The sequence below is a fragment of the Cricetulus griseus genome, assembly GCF_003668045.3.
Source record: "Cricetulus griseus strain 17A/GY chromosome 1 unlocalized genomic scaffold, alternate assembly CriGri-PICRH-1.0 chr1_0, whole genome shotgun sequence".
NCBI lineage: Eukaryota > Metazoa > Chordata > Mammalia > Rodentia > Cricetidae > Cricetulus > Cricetulus griseus.
The window spans coordinates 148,361,225-148,379,423 of NW_023276806.1; the positions used below are offsets into that span (position 1 = coordinate 148,361,225).

General features: G+C 34.9%; 1 protein-coding gene across 7 annotated transcripts in view; it reads right to left on the minus strand.

Moving 5' to 3' along the window:
* Nucleotides 1–18,199, minus strand: part of LOC100752430 (liprin-alpha-2) — a 438,469-nt gene that overhangs the window by 255,840 nt on the left and 164,430 nt on the right. The window lies entirely within an intron of this gene.

The window sequence follows — 18,199 nt, forward strand, 5'->3', positions numbered from 1 at the left end:
GGATGTCAGATACCTGACAACTAGGAGGTATAGTCTGTGAGGTTCCTAAGGCTTTCCAAACTCAAAAATAATCCATATTATGTGAATTGTCTCAAAAATGGCTTATTACATTTGAAAAGAGATACATTATATTTGGACAAGGATAACATCATTTACTAATGTTTAATTAAATAAATATTGTCCTTTTTAGTATTTTGTGATGGGAGACACATTATGGCATGAGGATGCCTACAAGCAAGAAGTGACTTAGAGTGTATGCCAGCTTGAAGAAAGGTACCTCACTGACTTTGGGCACCAAGGAAGCATAAAGCTTGGTGTTCAACAGAGATGAATGAATTGTAGATTTCCCAAATGTTGAGTAAGACAATTTCAAAAATAACTCTTGTAGAAAGTACAACACAATGTTCTGATGACATTGGTAACAGATGCAAGCCACAAACTTCCATTTTCTATTTTAAAGCCACCCATTTGCAAAATTTCACCACATTCCTCAGAGCAAACTTTGATCATGGAACATATTACAGAACATCCCTCATTTGGCATAACACAGCTAACTACAAGTCAAATGTTCTGCCTTCAGATATGTATACACTTTATCAAAAACATCGTTTTTAATTACCTACCCATAGACATGTTAATAATTTTAGAAGTGAGTCTAATTTCTTGTTGCATTATCCCTTTGAATTGAGTATCAGAAGGCTACACATGAACATGAAGGTGGGGAGCAGTGGAAAGTGATAACCATGCATGTCTCACTGAGATAGGAAAACTGGGTCTCAGAACTAAAGAATGTGCAATACCTAAATCTCTCCATACTCACTCCATTCATTTATACTCCTCTGCTATCTCTAATTCTTTTCTATTATTTTAGTGTCTCTTCTTCCCTTCCTTTGTCTATCTTCCCCCCAACATCCCATGCCTCTCTTCTCTCTTTTAGCTAATAGGTAGAAAATAAGAGCCCGCTCAACTCCTACATTTTATGTGTATATGTACAATTTTATTCTTCTGTAGCTTTTCCCTAATATTCTCTTAGAAACTTTAATTGGTATTCTCCAGTATGATGGGCATTGCTTGACCTCTTGAGTTGTAGGGATAAGTGACTCTTGAAGGAAGGAAGCACGCACATTTAATGCTAGACTCCAGATGCTTCCTCTGATATTAAATGACTAGATGCCACCTGTATCTTGAAAAGACACCTGGATGCATCTATCTCAGGTTTATAATAACACTTTGGAGAAAAGTTGAAGCCTCAACACCCATGTACATCAGACTACATGTTCTACCCTCTCTGAATAATAGGATAAATCCCCTGACTTCAGGGACCATACAAAACACCATCTAGAGGGTGGAATTATCCCACCACAGCAGATAGAGTAATATATGGAGGTAGCCTTTCATGCCTCAAGTATGGTCCCAGGAAAAGATATGGGGACAGTAATGGCATCATGACCTGGGTTTGGAAATACCACTTTAATGTATTAGGCTCTCTTAGTTCTAATTTGCATGTCTAGATCAAAACTTAATATTTCTATAAATATGTTACATCGCATTTTTAATTTATATAGTTTGTACTCAATAGCTGTTCTGTTTACTTCCCTATCTACCTGTGTGTCCCTTTTAGGAAAATATGCTAATGAAACTAGATTTTCCATTAACTTTAACAAATATTTCATTTTCACATGTTTTGCTAATGAAAGAGATTGCAGATGTCATCAAAGGTAAATATCATTCAATAAGTTAATATTGACAAGACTTCCTCTGTTCTAAATCCTTACAATTTCTTAAGCAGTTAAGCCTCTGTGTTATCCAGAATTTGGTTGCAGATCCTTTGTGGCTAAGCATTGTGAAAAATAACTTAACCTGGGAAACACCAAAAACAAATTGTATGAATTCAATGAAATAACCGTAAACTTTAATTAATTAAAAATGCAATTTCCTAGAAAAAATATGATATTGTAAGGCCAAAGGTCAATTATAGAATGATTTACAATTAAAATATATATCCATAGTTTTGCGGGTTTTTCTTCTGGACAGGGAATCACTATCTGGCTGTCCTAGAACTCATTATGTAGACAAGGCTGGCTTTGAACTCATAAGAGTTCTGTAATTAACAAGAGTTCTGCCTCCCAAGTTCTGTAATTAAAAGTGTGCAGCAATATGCTTGACTATAAAATTATATTTTAAATAAAAACATTTAAGACAACTTAATTAAAATAACTAAGAGAAACCTTTTCTTTGTTGCTAAACACCAATTTGTTTTTATTATATAAATATATATGTACTATTATACTGCACACTTTTAAGTTTAATAATATTTACTGTATTTATAAATATTATAAAATTATTAATTTACTTATGTGAACAAATATATATTAAACCATGATTATACATCATTGTCAATGATATAGTTTAAAATTAAGAAAAATGTGATCTCTGAATTTTGAACAAACTACCACACATTTCCGATGAAGATTTTTGCAGTGTATTGAAAAATAGTGTTTCTGTTCAAGTACTTCTAAGTCACAAAATTATCATACACAATATTTTTATTTGAATGAAAACAAAGAATAATCACCTTCAAATAATTATATGAACAAAATACTAGTCTATCATTTTGTGAAATAGTGAAAAACATGATCCTTGATAATTTTTGGATGTTTTGATTACTGATTAATAGTGTAAATAGGTATCACTAGCCTGAACTGAACACTTAAGGAATGATCATGCCAATGACACTATTCAGGTCACATAGTTGATTCGAGAAACCTTACAGGACTGCACAACTAAAACTGAAGGGACCGTAGGGACTAGTTAGTTAGCCTGAACATCATTTCATAAAGACTGAACCATTTTTAAATTGGTTAATTAATTTAAATTGTTTAAAAAGGTGCTTGCTACTTTAACATGTTTTTTTTTGCTTCAGTCTGTTAATCTTTGTACAACATGCAAACTTTGCACAACTGTATACATTCCTTTTTGAAGGTATTTACAATAGTCTAGAGTGAAATATTTTAATGAGGGGAATGCTTGCCTGGTCCTGTAAACAGGGTCAAAAGCCATGGCTAGGGTAGTTGTAGGCCCTATGTGAGAATCCAGTGAGGTTGTTTTGCTAAGTTGTCATGTTGTCAAATTGCCCTATAATGTTCATTGTTTATCGGTTTTTTTTGTTACTCTAAACATTGTTCAGAGAAGTATCTTATTGCCAAGGTTATTGTTCAAAATGCTGAGGGTACTGTTCAAAATAAACAACTAGCAATGTTCTTCCAAATATGGGACATCCCTATGAATCCCCTTCCCACAGGCTTAGGGAACATCATGGAAGAGCTGTAGAAAGAATGTAGTAGCCTGGGGATGAAGAAGATGCTATAAAAAGCTAGCTTCTGAACAGGAGATGGCAGTTACACACATGAATTCACAGTAGCTGCGATGATCACTGTGTAACCTTCACAAGTTCAGTAGTTATAATGCCCTCACAGAGAGAGACCAGTGATGTCAGATTACTAGCTGGCGGGCTAAGAGTAGCTGATGGCTGCCAATGAAGTGAGATTCATGTTTCTTTAGAGGCTATGGCAGTTGGTAGGTTTCCCAACACTACACATATTTGAATTTGGCCAGCATTAGAGTGTTAACAGATTATACATAAAATGACAATAAGTTTTGAGGCCATGTGAGATATGCTTTGAGTAGAGAGTTCAGGGTGCATGTCACAAAGATACATTGAATACATGTATGAACCTTTAAAAGCTGATAGATGTGCACTGAACAGGGATGACAATGATAGCCATGTCAAAGTGGACAAGGCAAAGTCTTCAAGACCTGGCTCCTAAAATAAAGAGCTCTGGCAAAGTGAGCTCTTTATGTAGGCTTGGGGAAGGTGGTCTTCCTCAGGGAAGAGCACACTAATTTGTTGCTTGGTGTTAAAAGATCACCCTTGCAAAAGCATACAAGTAGCATTATGCACACTGAGTAAGTTCTATTTAAGAATATACATATAGGTACATAATAATTAATGAAAAGGAGGCCATAAATTTGAAGGAGAATGAGGCAGGGTTAGGGGAGGGTTTAGAGGATGGAAAGGAAAGAAAGAAAGGTGATTATATTATAATCTTTTTTAAACAATTGAATATCAATGTCCAAAAAAGACAGCCCAAGCCTAAAAGTCATACAATACATTCTTTACAATGAGTCACAGACATTTTACTTATCTAAAATATCAGTTCTTATAGCTCATATACTCTCTTCTCATATGTTTTCATAATTTGGTAACACAGTTGTTCTCTCAATTCACATGGATGATATGTGAAGAGCAAAAATTTTCTTTTTAATTAGTATAAAACTTGGTCTCTTGCTGTGGACACGGTATCCAGGGTACCTCTGCCCCCAGTTGTCTGCTACTCTTTTCAGCCATAATTTAAGTCCATTTCCATTCCTTTGTGACTCCTCGAGACCTGCAGAACCACTCTCTACCAGGGACCCATAGCAGATACAGTTGACTGGGGCTTAGAAAAATGCATCACTCAGTGCCCACCACAGAAGCTTCTTCTTGCAATGGATGTTAACATACACAGAGACCCACAAGTGGACATTGTGTGAAGACTGAGAGAGAATTGGAGCACTCATGCAAAAACAATAAGTGTTTATAAAATCCCTTCTCTCAAGTCCCAGAAGTTAACACAGAAGAGGAAGCAGAAAGATTGTAACCAGGGATCATGGATGACTTCGAGAAAACAGCATCTTCAGTCACAACAGGACTGATACACATATAAACTCAGAGTCTGTGAACTGCACAGGTTCAAACAAGACAAAATCCAGGCAAAAAGAAGGGAAATGGACATAAAGTCCCACCCTTAGCCATCAAGCTTTTTGAGGTTGATACCTGCTGGGAAAGGGAAAATCAGGCTTCTCTAATGGAGTGTCATTGGGTACATTGATCACGCTCCAGGGTAGGTCTCATGTCCAGGAATATAGGAACACAAAATGGAATCTGTGTTAATTTACTTTTGTGTGTATTTCTGGACATTCTTTTGTTTTGTTTTGGCATTTTTGTCTTTTTATATAATTTTTTATTTAAATTAAAAACAATCTTATTTTACATACCAATCCTCCCATGCACCCCACCAACCCAACAACCCACTGCCCCCATCCACTCCCTAGGGAGGGTGAGGCCTCCCATGAGGGACCATCAAGGTCTGACACATCATTTGGGGCAGGACATAGGCCCTACCCAATGTATCTAGGTTGAGAGAGTATTCCTTCATAGGGAATGGGCTCCCACAGTCCATTTGTGCACTAAGAATAAATGCTGGTAGTTTTGTCTTATTGGGTGTTTTGTTAGCTTGTTTTAATTTTTGCCTCTTATTTTGGTGAAGAGATATAGAAGTAACACAAAATTAGGTGGGCAGGGAGGTGATGAGCTAATTGAAAGAGCAGGGGGAGAGGAAGTAATGTGATCAAAATATATTGTACAAAAATTTTAAATGAAATTAATTTTAATATAAACTTTGTAAAGGAATAAATGGAACCTTTGAATTTAGAAAATTTTATAAACATTTGAGTAAACCATGCAAAGAAGTGTGAAATTCAAAAGTTTATTTTTATTTTGTTGAAAATACATGACTATTGCACTTACATAATTACCATCCCTTTCTCTCCTTATTGTAGGGAGGTAACTTGTGCCTGTTGCTGAGATTTTCATTTAATAATTTATCTTTTGGGAGCATTGTTGTCTGTTCAGACTACTTTTATTTCAACACCTTCTTTAACAATGATGTGCTAATTAGCTTACAGACTATCAAAGTTTATTAAGTCTTCTTCCTATAACCTTAGTTTTGTTTAGCCCACTCCTGTCCTATTTTCTGGACCCACTGCCACCATTCCCATTTAACTCTTTGCTCTTCAGTAGTCCCTCTACCCTGTTCCGTCACATTACATGTGTTCCACTGTACCCTTTGGTCTTCTACTTCAGTTGCAAAATCATAGTTTCTCAAGTAGTTTCTTCATCCACATTTAACTTTGATCAAACTTTTCCATGTCCCTTCTTTCTGTATCCCCATCATTTCACTATGAAATTAAACCTATCTGTCCCCAGTATTCCCATCCCCACTTTCAACTCTCCTATAATATACAGACTGGATGATTTTCCTCAACACACAGTTGATCACTAATCCCCTGACTTTTTTCTAGTCATTTGACAAAGTGTTTATCTAAGAGTGTAATTTTAGGAAGACATTCATATATTTTTCATAATACAGCAACTTTGGTGGAATTACAGAAGCATCCCCACATCTACCAGGAGTTCTTTTCCTATCATAGAAGTCTGAAGACCTTTACTGGCTTATATTTACCTAAATTTTTACATTCTAAAAATCTAGATTCACAAAGTATTTATTTTATTTCACACTGCTAAGTTTAAATTACACCTTCTAGACCAAATCTTCGGTACCTTCAGCATTATCTTCTATTTAACAGAGAAATAGTTTAGTATTTAATATTTTAAAATATTTAAATATTTTCATATTAAAGCTTCACTGGCTCTGTTACGATTACACAGACTACAGCAGATACCAACATGTGCAGAGCCTAAATTAAAGTATGCCATGGTTAATAATGTCAGGAATGGAAATCTCTGAATGTTTTAAAAATTGCTCTGATTTTGTTATTGATAACTTATGATTTTAGCATCCTGAACTACATTTTGAGTGCTTAAGTGGAAACCAGTGGTGAAGAAAAAAAACAAAACCAACAAATCTAGAAATTTATAAATATACAAATGCAGAATATTAGAAGAAAATATTTAAGTCACTTCCTGCTTTTTCCCCACCATTCTGTTTTAACTTGTTTCCAGCAACACACACACAAACAGCTCACTTGACATCACAAATTGGTTCATAAACTTGGGACCACACTGCTTGATTTGAAATAACAGATGTCCAGGTATTGGCTTTATCACCTAAGCAGGTCACTCACCTGCAGATGGAATAATTATGCCAGTTGCCAAAATGAATATATAACATTTAACTAATCATGATGGGTAAACCGCTCAGTAGGGAATGTACAATGCTTGTGTATTTATGCACAGCACTTACAAAATAGATCAAATTCATTACTTATTTTATAATTTTGCAAAATTTATATTCATTGAATAATTACTCATTCACTTGTTAAAAATATTTACAAAACACTACACACATTTCTCACTATTTTCTGGGCACAGAAAATTTTGTCAAAAGTGTCAAAAAACAATATTTATTAAATTGCAAATGGTATAAAAAGCTTTTACTATGTTATCCCTACATCTCCCATGAAACTCTATTTGAAAGTCTCAAATCTAAAAATTAGAAAAGTGGATTTGTTCTATTAAAGAATCTGGGATGTGGAAATTAGTAATCTGAGCATGTTTTCAAATCCACATGGTTTCTTGGATTTGGGGAAACATACTCTCAACATACACAGAGAAACATGTGTTCACACCTGTGTGTGTGTGTGTGTGTGTGTGTGTGTGTGTGTGTGTGTGTGTGTATGGTGTGTGTGTGTGTATGGTGTGTGTGTGTGTATGGTGTGTGTGTGTGTGTGTGTGTGTGTGTGTGTGTGTATGAAAGAGAGAATGTATGTATGCATGTTTTATGTGTGTGTGCGTGCGCATGTGCGCACGCGCTTGTCTGTCAACACGTTGAGTGTTTTTCAGCCACTGAGGATGTGGACAAATTAGGAACTCCTGAACTTAGATTAGAATTGCCATGCCATAAGAATCTGTTAAATGCCACTTGATATTAAGAAGTTTTATTTATTTGAGCAACAATTCCTTTCATAAAGAACATTTCTGAGAAGTATATTTCCTGTTCATCCATGCATAGACTCTTTTTTGAGAAAATCATACTGACCCTTGATGATGATATGACATAGTATCTACTATCAGGAAACTCAACATATAATGACAAAAAGGACATCCCATTATGATTTGAGAACCAGTGCAAGTGCAAATATTACACTTTGACAGAGCAGGACTAGGACTGGGAGGAATATGTCTAAAGTAACACATCACAAAAGTTTACCAGAGAAAGTGTTGTCTCAAATATAGCCTGAGATTGAGTAGGAGTGAGACAAAGAGTAGATAAGCATTCTAAATTGGCAGTATTCTTGGTGCACAGGCAGAAGGTTATAGGAGTAATGGAGATAGCAGGAGTGGGTAAGAGAAGAAAAGGGACAGTTGAAATTGAGGGTTCTGGGTGGTCTCGCCCAATGACCTGGCTTGGGATTTTGGTGTGCATCCAAGCTAGTAGAGCTTGACTAAAGGATGCACATATTTGACTTTACGTATTTAAAGATTTACCAGTGACTTTTTGAGAAAACTGAATCCCTTTATAAACTTGAGCTAATTGAAACTTGGAATATAGTAGCAGGAGCAAAAACCTGAAGTTCAAAGATAGGAGGAAGGAAGGGGGAAACAGAGCTTCCAATTCAGAGCATGGCCAATAGGACTAACTTTACAATAAGCTTAAGTTTTCCTGAAAGGTGTCCTTTAAATTCATGAGACTCGATCCACAGTATGGAAGATTCACATTTAATGAATATAGTATTAAGAAAACAGGCAGATATTGGAAAAAATATGTCAAATCAACTAAGAATTTCTAAGCAATGGAATGGCTTTGTGATTGGGTGGTGATATTGATTGCATGAATTTACATGTATACCTAAATTCGTAGGCCATACTCCAAAAAGAATTCTACATGTTAATTTAGAGATATAATGAAGAAAATAAATGTTAGAATCTAATTATAGTTACATGGAAAATTACAGTGCTTACATAATGAAGTTTCTTCTTTAGAAAAGTTTATTTCCTATCATATTGCATGGATGAATCATGAATATGTCACACATTTAAGGGGAAACAAATATAAATTTATAACCTAAATTTAGAAGTAATTATATAACACATAGTGGAAACAAATGTAGCTTGACTTGGATCATAAAAACGCAATGCATTCAGTTAATTAGTTCATTAATTCCACAATATACTGAGTATAAAATGTAACTATTTTTAGATATTCAGATTGTACTGTGGAATGCTGGGAAATAAACCTAGCTCATTTGTGCTTGCTGCAGGCTACCAAACTATAAGACAACGACCAGGGCTCTCTTAAAAATCTCTCACAGATCCCCCCTTGTTTTTCTTTGTTTCCTTGTTTTGTTTTCCCCCTTACTCATGGATACTGGAATCAATGGATACACGTTGCTATTTTTGTCATCTCCAGTATTAGAAAAACTGCCAAACTCTGGATGTTAACAAACAGGTGTTTTAAGGGTAGAACTTACATTGCCATTGTGGTATGTTAGCCTCCTGTGAATGGTCATTTAAAACACATTTTCAGGCCTCCATTTTTCTGCTTCTTGGACCATTACTTGGGATCAGTAAGATTCTATTCTCAAAAAGTACACTGCAGAATCAGCATCTAGGCTCCCAAGCACATCTCTTGTTTAGGTTTTTTCTGGGAAGTGTGAATCCCTATGCTCATATCAGTTGTTTCACCTGGTCATCCCAGTGCACTGTTTGCTCTTAAACCACAACAATCACAAAGTAGCCTCTTGTCTTTGCAACTAAGGCAAATATACAGAGAAAGCAGCATCTATTCAGTCATGAGGCCAAGTTCTACTATAGCTCATCGAAATGCATGTGGACACCTAGGGTTGGCTGTGCACATCTGAAACACCTAGGAGTCGGAGGAGTTAAGATTATGAGGTGAAGCCCAACCTGGGATTCAAAGCAAGAGCTTGTCTGAAAAACAATCAAAATATAAGTCTCCGATGGAAGGGCAATTAATTTTATTCCTTAAATGTAAAGCGCTGTTAAATACATGTTGCTATTAAAGAAAGTGCCAATCACTTCCTGTTTCCTATCCAGGTCAGGATTTCTTTCTAAACTAAAGACAGCTTAATACTGTCACAGAAAGAGGAAAACAAATCTTATCTGTAAACTGCTCTAGATTGGCAGGATGTCACTATGTCACTCATACACATTTTTAGAACTTTAGCTTATAAGTCAGATCTGTGGTTATGATTTGCCTTGCATCTAGACAGATGGTACTCAATTGCACATTTAATGTTACATTTCTAATATCACAATACAAAAATAGTTATTATCAGCTGCTTATCCATTCTCTGTAGACATCCAAGAAAATTAACTTTCACATTTCCTTTTTTATCATCCACTTCTGTGTAGCCAGAAGGTTGTGTGCCACGCCTCTCCATCTGTTGGAGTATTGCTTGTTAATATATTTTTGTCTATTCAGGGAATTGGTGAAGAATTCTGGATATTATAAGAATATTGATAGCATAAGATAATAAGCTCTTAAAGAGCTAGATTGCACTAAAGAATAAAATGATACAAATTACTATTGACTCTTAGCATGGTCTTTGCGAACACCTATCAATGTTTCCAAATTCTTGGCATTAAAGACAATCTTATAAGTACCAAAGAGCCCATTCCACGTGAAGGGATGCACTCTTGGCCTGTACACATGGGGGAGGGCCTAAGCCTGGCCAAGAATCATGTGGTGGACTTTGGGGAGCCACTGTCAAGGGCCCTACCCTGCTCGGGGAGTGGAGGGTGGATGGTGTGGAGGGTAGGTGGGAGGTTAAAGGGAGGGTTGGGGGAAGAGGGAGAAGGGATTGACATGTGAAGCAAGCTTGTTCCTAATTTGAACTAATAAAAAATACAGAAAAAAACAAGTTTATAACTGTCTGATTAGATAGAAAAATGGTCACAATTAGAAAAAAATATTTATGTCTTTGCTGCTGTATTTACCATTTCAGATATGAAACATCACAGCCTTCCTGCAAATATTAATAAAGTATATGCATTGTAAACTCACCAACTGCCCTTTTAGAAACACACTCTACAGAAAATCCTTGATTCTCCTTTATTTCTGAATAAAATATATTCAAATGAGCTTTTACCTATAGTCATCATAGTATTTTCACAGACCTTTTGATTATCTTGGGGAAAAATTACTCTTTTTGACAGGCTCTGCTTTAAGTGAGACACCAGCCCATTTATAGAAAAAGATTGCTAATTTAAATGATTTTATTTTAGGTCAACTGATCTTGCAGTTGTCAAACCTGTTTATTGCCACATGCTCTTATGTTAGTTGGGATCAGGTAACATGGCTTGGAAATATTTTGATGTCTCCACTCCCTTCTTTCATAGAATTATATTAAAATGAATTTGAATGGTAGCTCAGCATTTCCTTTGGTTCTGAAAACTGGCAAAACACAGATGCAAATAAAGCACATATTTAAATTATGTAGAACACTGAAGAATAATGACCTGAAATAATGCTATCTGAAATAAAAACACAGTTGTTGTTGGCACAGAAATTTTCAAATCACCCGAAATTATGGCATTTACATCTTACAGCAGATTTATGAACACAGAGTTAGAAATTATTTTTAATATGCCCTTTAACACAGTAGAAATCATTCCTGAAAGTGAATATAAATGTAACGATGATGTCCAAAAATTGTGTACAGAAAATTTCATCTGATTCAGCCAATACAGTGTTTCTCACACCACTTATGATTAAGTGGAGAAATGAAACAACTCCCATACCTGGGCAGCTTGTATGGCAAGAGTGGTCCTGATTATTTCTTCCCTCAAAATGTTTTATCAGAAAAAAAAAAAGACACTTAATATTATGCCACTTTCCACCCCCCTACACAATACCACTCCTTAGAGACCAGCGAGGAATTAACATATTCATATGCAGTATCATGATAGATTCGATGACACCAGGGTGAGACAGCATACACATAGATCTATGTGCAGATTTCAGTCAAAAATGAAAAGTGAAGAGTGTGTGTGTGTGTGTGTGTGTGTGTGTGTGTGTGTGTGTGTAAGGCTTGGTTGCATGTACAAATGTCACAAAATAAGTAGCACAATGAAGAAATATTATTTGCTCTATCTTATAGAAGATTAGCAGACATAAGTTGTTCTCTTCTGTCTACTCCATTTGGACATATGTTTCAAAATGGCAGATGAAGGTCCAGCAGTGAGACTTGCATTCCATTTATGAAGAATGAAAGTAAGAGTTGGCATTTTCCATTTCATTTGTGGAATTGCTCTTGTGTCTTGTGTAAATTCTCTTCTTACACTAGTGGATGAGTACTTAGCTATAAGGAAGGCCAGAGAGTCTTACTAGGAACTGGGTGTTCTTCATTATAGAAGAACAAGTGCAACAAGAACAGAAGTATTTGTATTTGGTGATAAGTGTCAGTATCTACCATAGCTGTTTTGAGAAAATAGGTTCGCATCTGAGGTTTATTACCAAGAAGGAAAGAGGTAAGGAATGATGAAGTGGACAATGCACAGCGCTGAACAAGCTTTGCCCAGGTGTAGCTGGACAAGGAAGGTTTATATCCATCAGTGTTTGAACGATGAGAGAAATTAATAACTTCTCTGCCAAATAATGCCTCTTAGTGTTTTTTTAATTCTTGCATTTTATTGATACTCAACAGAATAGCCATTTCCAAGCACTGTGATGAAGCTTAGGTCCTCTATTTTGCTTTTTCCCCTGAATCTGGAGCATGACTAAAATTTTTATCTAGTTGTGCTTATTAATAATAGTGACTTTTCCTTCACCATGAATTCATGTCTTCTAAATTTAAAGACATACTGCTAAATAAGTCTCTAAGAAATAAATGCTGTGAAAATCCATATATTTCTATATTTAGAAATAGCTTCTTATAGTTCTTCCTCTTGCTGAGTTAAACCATAGTATGAAAGTTTTTAGTTTACCATAACTCATATTTTAGCAAAATAAAAAAATCATATTTAAAATCAGACATTTAACTATGATGATTCATTTCCTAACTGTCTAAAAGCATTCCTCTTGATAATTTCTTCTAGTGGGAGTGTTGACATTTTACTTTAAATAATTTTAAAGACTTTCAGATCAATCATTCATTTCTGACACAGTTATAGTAGGAATAGTGTTAAAAACAGCAGTGATGATATTAAAGTCTCAAACACATATTTTAATACTTCAAGTAGGAATCAATATAGAACTAGAAAAGGGGGAAATGTATATTCAATGGTGATGCTCAGAATAATAAAAGTCATACTAATTGGACTCAGATGGACCAGAGTCACTTAAGAAAAGTTGAAACTCTCTGTACAATGTATCTCACCCCAAGAAGAGAAACTTTAGTTTACTTTGTCTCTCATAACCTAATTATTTCAATTAACAGGCTGTCTACAATTACAACTTTTTTGTATAGGAGGATAGTTTATATGCTACCAAAAATATTTACATTTTTAAAATATTCAGTTATTTTAAAATATTCCTCTGTTGTTTTATCTGGATCCTCTTTTTGGACTGATTACTCTTGCATGAAGAATCATTTCCAAGATGCAGTACTCTGCAGCAATCAGAATCACCAGCTATGTGAGGTTTCTACCAAGAAAAAGCTACTGAATATTATATGTGCCATATATTCTTATTTACTCTCTGTACTATAAGATTTATATCATGCAAAAGTCAGTGGAAACACTGAATAATCTGACTCACAAAATACATGTCTATTGTGTAAATTCATATGCCTGCACTGACAATTAATGAAGGAGGACACGAATTTGAAGGAGGAGAGGAATGGGTGTGTGAGAAGCTTTGGAGGGAGGGAAAGGATGGTAAGAACATTGTAATTTGTTATAAGCTCAAAACTAAACACACAAAAAGATAATCTTAGGAAGAGAAGCTAATAAGAGTTATATAATGTAAAAGATACTAGAGTTCTAAAATCGGAGCTTCTGTAAGGGGAAAACCTTATTAGTATTTCAAGTAGCAAAAATAAATTGGATAGGGAAAGCAATTTTATTTTCCTAGGGAAGTTGAATAAAGGATATATATATATATATATATATATATATATATTATATGTGTGTGTTGTGTGTGTGTGTGTGTGTGTGTGTGTGTGTGTGTGTGTGTGTAAAAAATTGGTTACTTTCTGAACTGCTAGATACAGTTGTTCTAGCTACCTTAGCAGTTGTATCAGTTAGCTACTGTTCCACAGCATATTATCCTTAAAGTTATTTATCAACCCTCACTCATCAGGACTGTGTAGGTTAGAACTAATGTATAGTGTAGCCAAATGATTCTGCCTACAGACCTCCCATGAGCTAGCAGAGGATAGCCCTGGGTGTGTCTGACGAAGTCTTGATCTGTGGGTTGCATTTACAACTTGTTTCATTCACTTGACAAGAAGTATGTATCGACAATGCTTGGGGATCTGGGTGCCTCTCTGAGCATTGTCACAGGCCTGCTTGAGAATATTAACAGTGTGGTCATCAATTTGTGAGAATTCTCAGGAAGCTAAGTGGAAGCTACAAGGTCTTCCTGATATCGTTGAGGAAGGCCTCAGTCTACCACTAGCACCATATAAGATTCACACAATCAATTCTAAATTACTGACAAGCTCTACAAGAAGCCTTGGACTTTAGGAGATAAAGATTGCTGGAGAATTATCCCATGGATAGTCACCAGGTCAGTTAGTTTAATATTATTATTCCATTATTACTTTGGTCATTGCCATGATGATCATGATGATAACCACAATTTTTAATACACAATTACTCTAGGGCTGGCTTGTAACTCAATGGTAGAGTATTTGCTTAGTATATATGAAGACATCTGCTTTATCATAAACACCAAACACAAAAGGTTACTATATGTTATAGATAGTAAAATGTATATCATTTACAGTTTTAACATTTATTCACTTATACAATTCTTTTGGGGGTGGGATGGGGGCATTTCTTATGCAGTTCTGACTGTCCCAGAATTTGCTCTGTAGATCAGGCTGGTCTGGAACTCAGAGATTCACCTGCCTCTGCCTCCTCAGTGCTGGGATTAAAGATGTGTACCACCATCACCTGGCTCTTCTTCAGTTCTAAATATTGTAAAAGAAATAATGCTCAGAGTAAACAGCTTGCCCAAAATCAAAGAGCAAGCACCAAATCAAATGCAATTGTGATCTTAATCTTAAACTTTTTAAGTAGACCATAATGCTACTTAACAAGTTCTGCTCTGAGCATATCTTCCTGAACAGTTACTACTGCATGTTTTAAATACAGCACAAAAAGAGAAATATGAATACACATAATCAAAGCAGGAGATGGAGACTTTTCTTGAGAGCCATAATTCTGGTAATCAGAGTAAATTTGTATAAACTAGGTTTAAATATCATTTATTTTACCTTAGAATAAGCTCCCCAATTTTCTACTCATTTAATTTAATTTCAAAACAAAAACATTTTGAGACAAGTTCCAAGTGACAGTTTTACCAATCATGAACTAATGTTTCCTCCATAACTATTTTAAACTCACAATTTTCTTGTGAGATAGTAGTGACTCTATAATTTTTTGTGTGTGAAATAAAATGTAATCATCAAGGCAACAACCCACCATGTTACTAGTCATGATGGTTAATGGTATTTGTGCACAGTGCAAAAGCAACAGCCATGTGACTCCTTTCTTCTCAGGAATAATTGCTATGCTTTCTTTATGTTTTTTGCTTGCTGGAAGTTCTGGAGACTGAAAAAATAACATGTATTTTGAAACTAAGGTACATCCCCAGACCTACTTGCTCGGCTTTGGATCCCCAGTGTCTGTTGTGAAGGGATTGGGTGTCCTGCTTGTGGTGCTATTGAAAAGTGGGAGTTAAGGGGTATGCCTTTCTGAGAGGATGTTTGGTCATTGGATGCATGCCCTTGAAAGGGGATGTTGAGATTTAATCCTGTGGTATCTCACTTTCATTACCCCTTGGTCAGAGTGATTTGAGCAGCCTACCACCACATTGGTTTGATGGCTTACAGGTCCCAAAGCACTAAGGATAATAAACCATGTCCCTAAACTTCAAAACTCTGAGCCAAATAAAGCTTTCATTCTTTTTAGAGTTGTCTCAGACACACTGTTAGAGTAAATGGGAAGCAAAACACCCTATTCATCATTTTAACCGTGTTAAATTTAATTGTGAAGTCAAAAGTCTACAAAAGAAATTGTCACACTCCTGGTAGTGGCTAAGCTAATGCAGTTCTTCCATTTGCAGAGTTTCTGAATGACAGATGCATTATTAATTAACAGCAGATGAATATATTCTTGTTATGGCAATCTATTGTCTCAATTTGGAAATTTCTTGGTAAACATATGCCTTAAAGGAAATACAACCAACCCAAAGGTTATAATTACTGAGGGCTGACCCTCAGTTTAACTAGTTTATTTTTTGAAGCCTCAAAATGTATATATTAATTAAAGTTAAAAATTGACCCATGAGAGACATTTCTAAATGACTTGTCATAACAAATCAAAGTATATTTTCTCCATTAATGTAATCATATGTGAAGGGAGGCCTTGTAGATATGTAACCTTATACTCATCTGTTATCTGTTGTCCTTCACACAGAGGGCACCCTTGATAGTACTATAAATACTTGATGGGCTGTCCAACATTTTCCAGCTTGTGACATTTCTGCATATGCATCATCACCTGATATGTACTTCAAAAATTCAAATTCCATGGTCTCTACATATTTTTTGAATCATCTCTGGAGGTGGCAGTTGGTGGCTTATATTTGTTAAGATAATCTTGCAGTAAGGAGTTTGAGAATTAATATAACTCTTACAAGGATCCTTTACATCAACTTAGGAGATGAGAGAGATTAAAATAAACTTCAGTGAATAATGTAAAATTGAAAGCTAAATTACTTTATCAATTTTAGTCTACAGTTAACAATAAGTAGTTATATTTAGGGTGAACAATACATCGTATTAAAAGGTTTTATATTTTAATATTAAAATTAAAGATACCTGTTTCTCTGGTTTACATTTTGTGTGCTGAGTCAGTAATACTCATGTTTTGGGTAGCCTCTCTTTAACTTAATGACTGTCCCTTAAGGTTGGTATTGCTGTCTACATCCCCTTACTATAGATGAGAAAAATGAAGTCACAGAGAGATGATCCTATTTCCATCACATAATGGATACTGGGTAGCGTCAGGTGTTTTAGATTTCAAATTCAATTATTTAAGTTAATAAGAACTTGTTATTCAACATGTACTACTTCAGGAAATGAGAAATCATAAAACTGAAGCTAATTTGAAAACATGACAATGCACAAGTAAGATGGAAATAGAACGTTCAAAATTTCATGTAAAAGAGAATTCATATGAAGCACACAGATCATGATAGCATTTTGTGAACTCTAAATATAAATAAGTGTGATTTATTTTGAATTGATTACTATTTAAAATTTTTATGTTAAAATCTCTACAAAAATAATTACTTTCAATGGTAATTTATCTTCATCAAATAAACAAAGAAAGCAGTATCAACCACGACAGCCATACACATAGGAATAAAGTAATCAACTCAACCAGCTTAGTTGTATAACTTTTACTTCATAGAAAAAGTATTAAGCTCAATGAACATATTGTGAGCATGCAAGTTTATCCAAAATATGCTTTATGCTCTTTGAGGTAAACACATGCTTTCTTTAAATATTTATATATTTACTAAATATCTACAAACTTTTTCCTCTAAGAAGTGCAATTGTGTGCTGAAGTAACTCATAGAATAATGACAACACAGAGATCTATAGTTATAATAGATGTAGAATAGTTATTGTGGAGTAGGTAAGAGTTTTAAGATCTCAACAAGGATGTTTAAGTTTTTCATTTGGTGTGTGCCCTGATACTTCTAGTGTCCTTTTTGTTGTTCCAACTACTCATATTGTATTATATATTCTTGAAATCAAGGGCCTTGATTGAATAGTTTTTATGATGTTCATTTATTTACCATTTGTGTGTATGTCTGTGCATCCACACATGATACAGCAAACCTATGGAGGTCAGAGCATAGCTTGCAGTAGTCATCACACTTCTTTCATCTTTATATTTGACTTAGTAAATAATGATAATGACATTATACCTTAATATTTCTTTATTTTGAAAATGTGACATACTAACTAGATATTGTAAGCGAAAGTGTATCAATGCAATGTTAAGGGCAAATATAACACTCTAGACTTATTTCTGCATTTGACCCTTGCCAAAAAATCTTATCTTTTGCTTAAATTGTGTTAAACTGTTGCTATCATCATTGTTACCTATATTGCTTCAATTGCTTATATTTTCTCAAATACTTGTATTTAATAC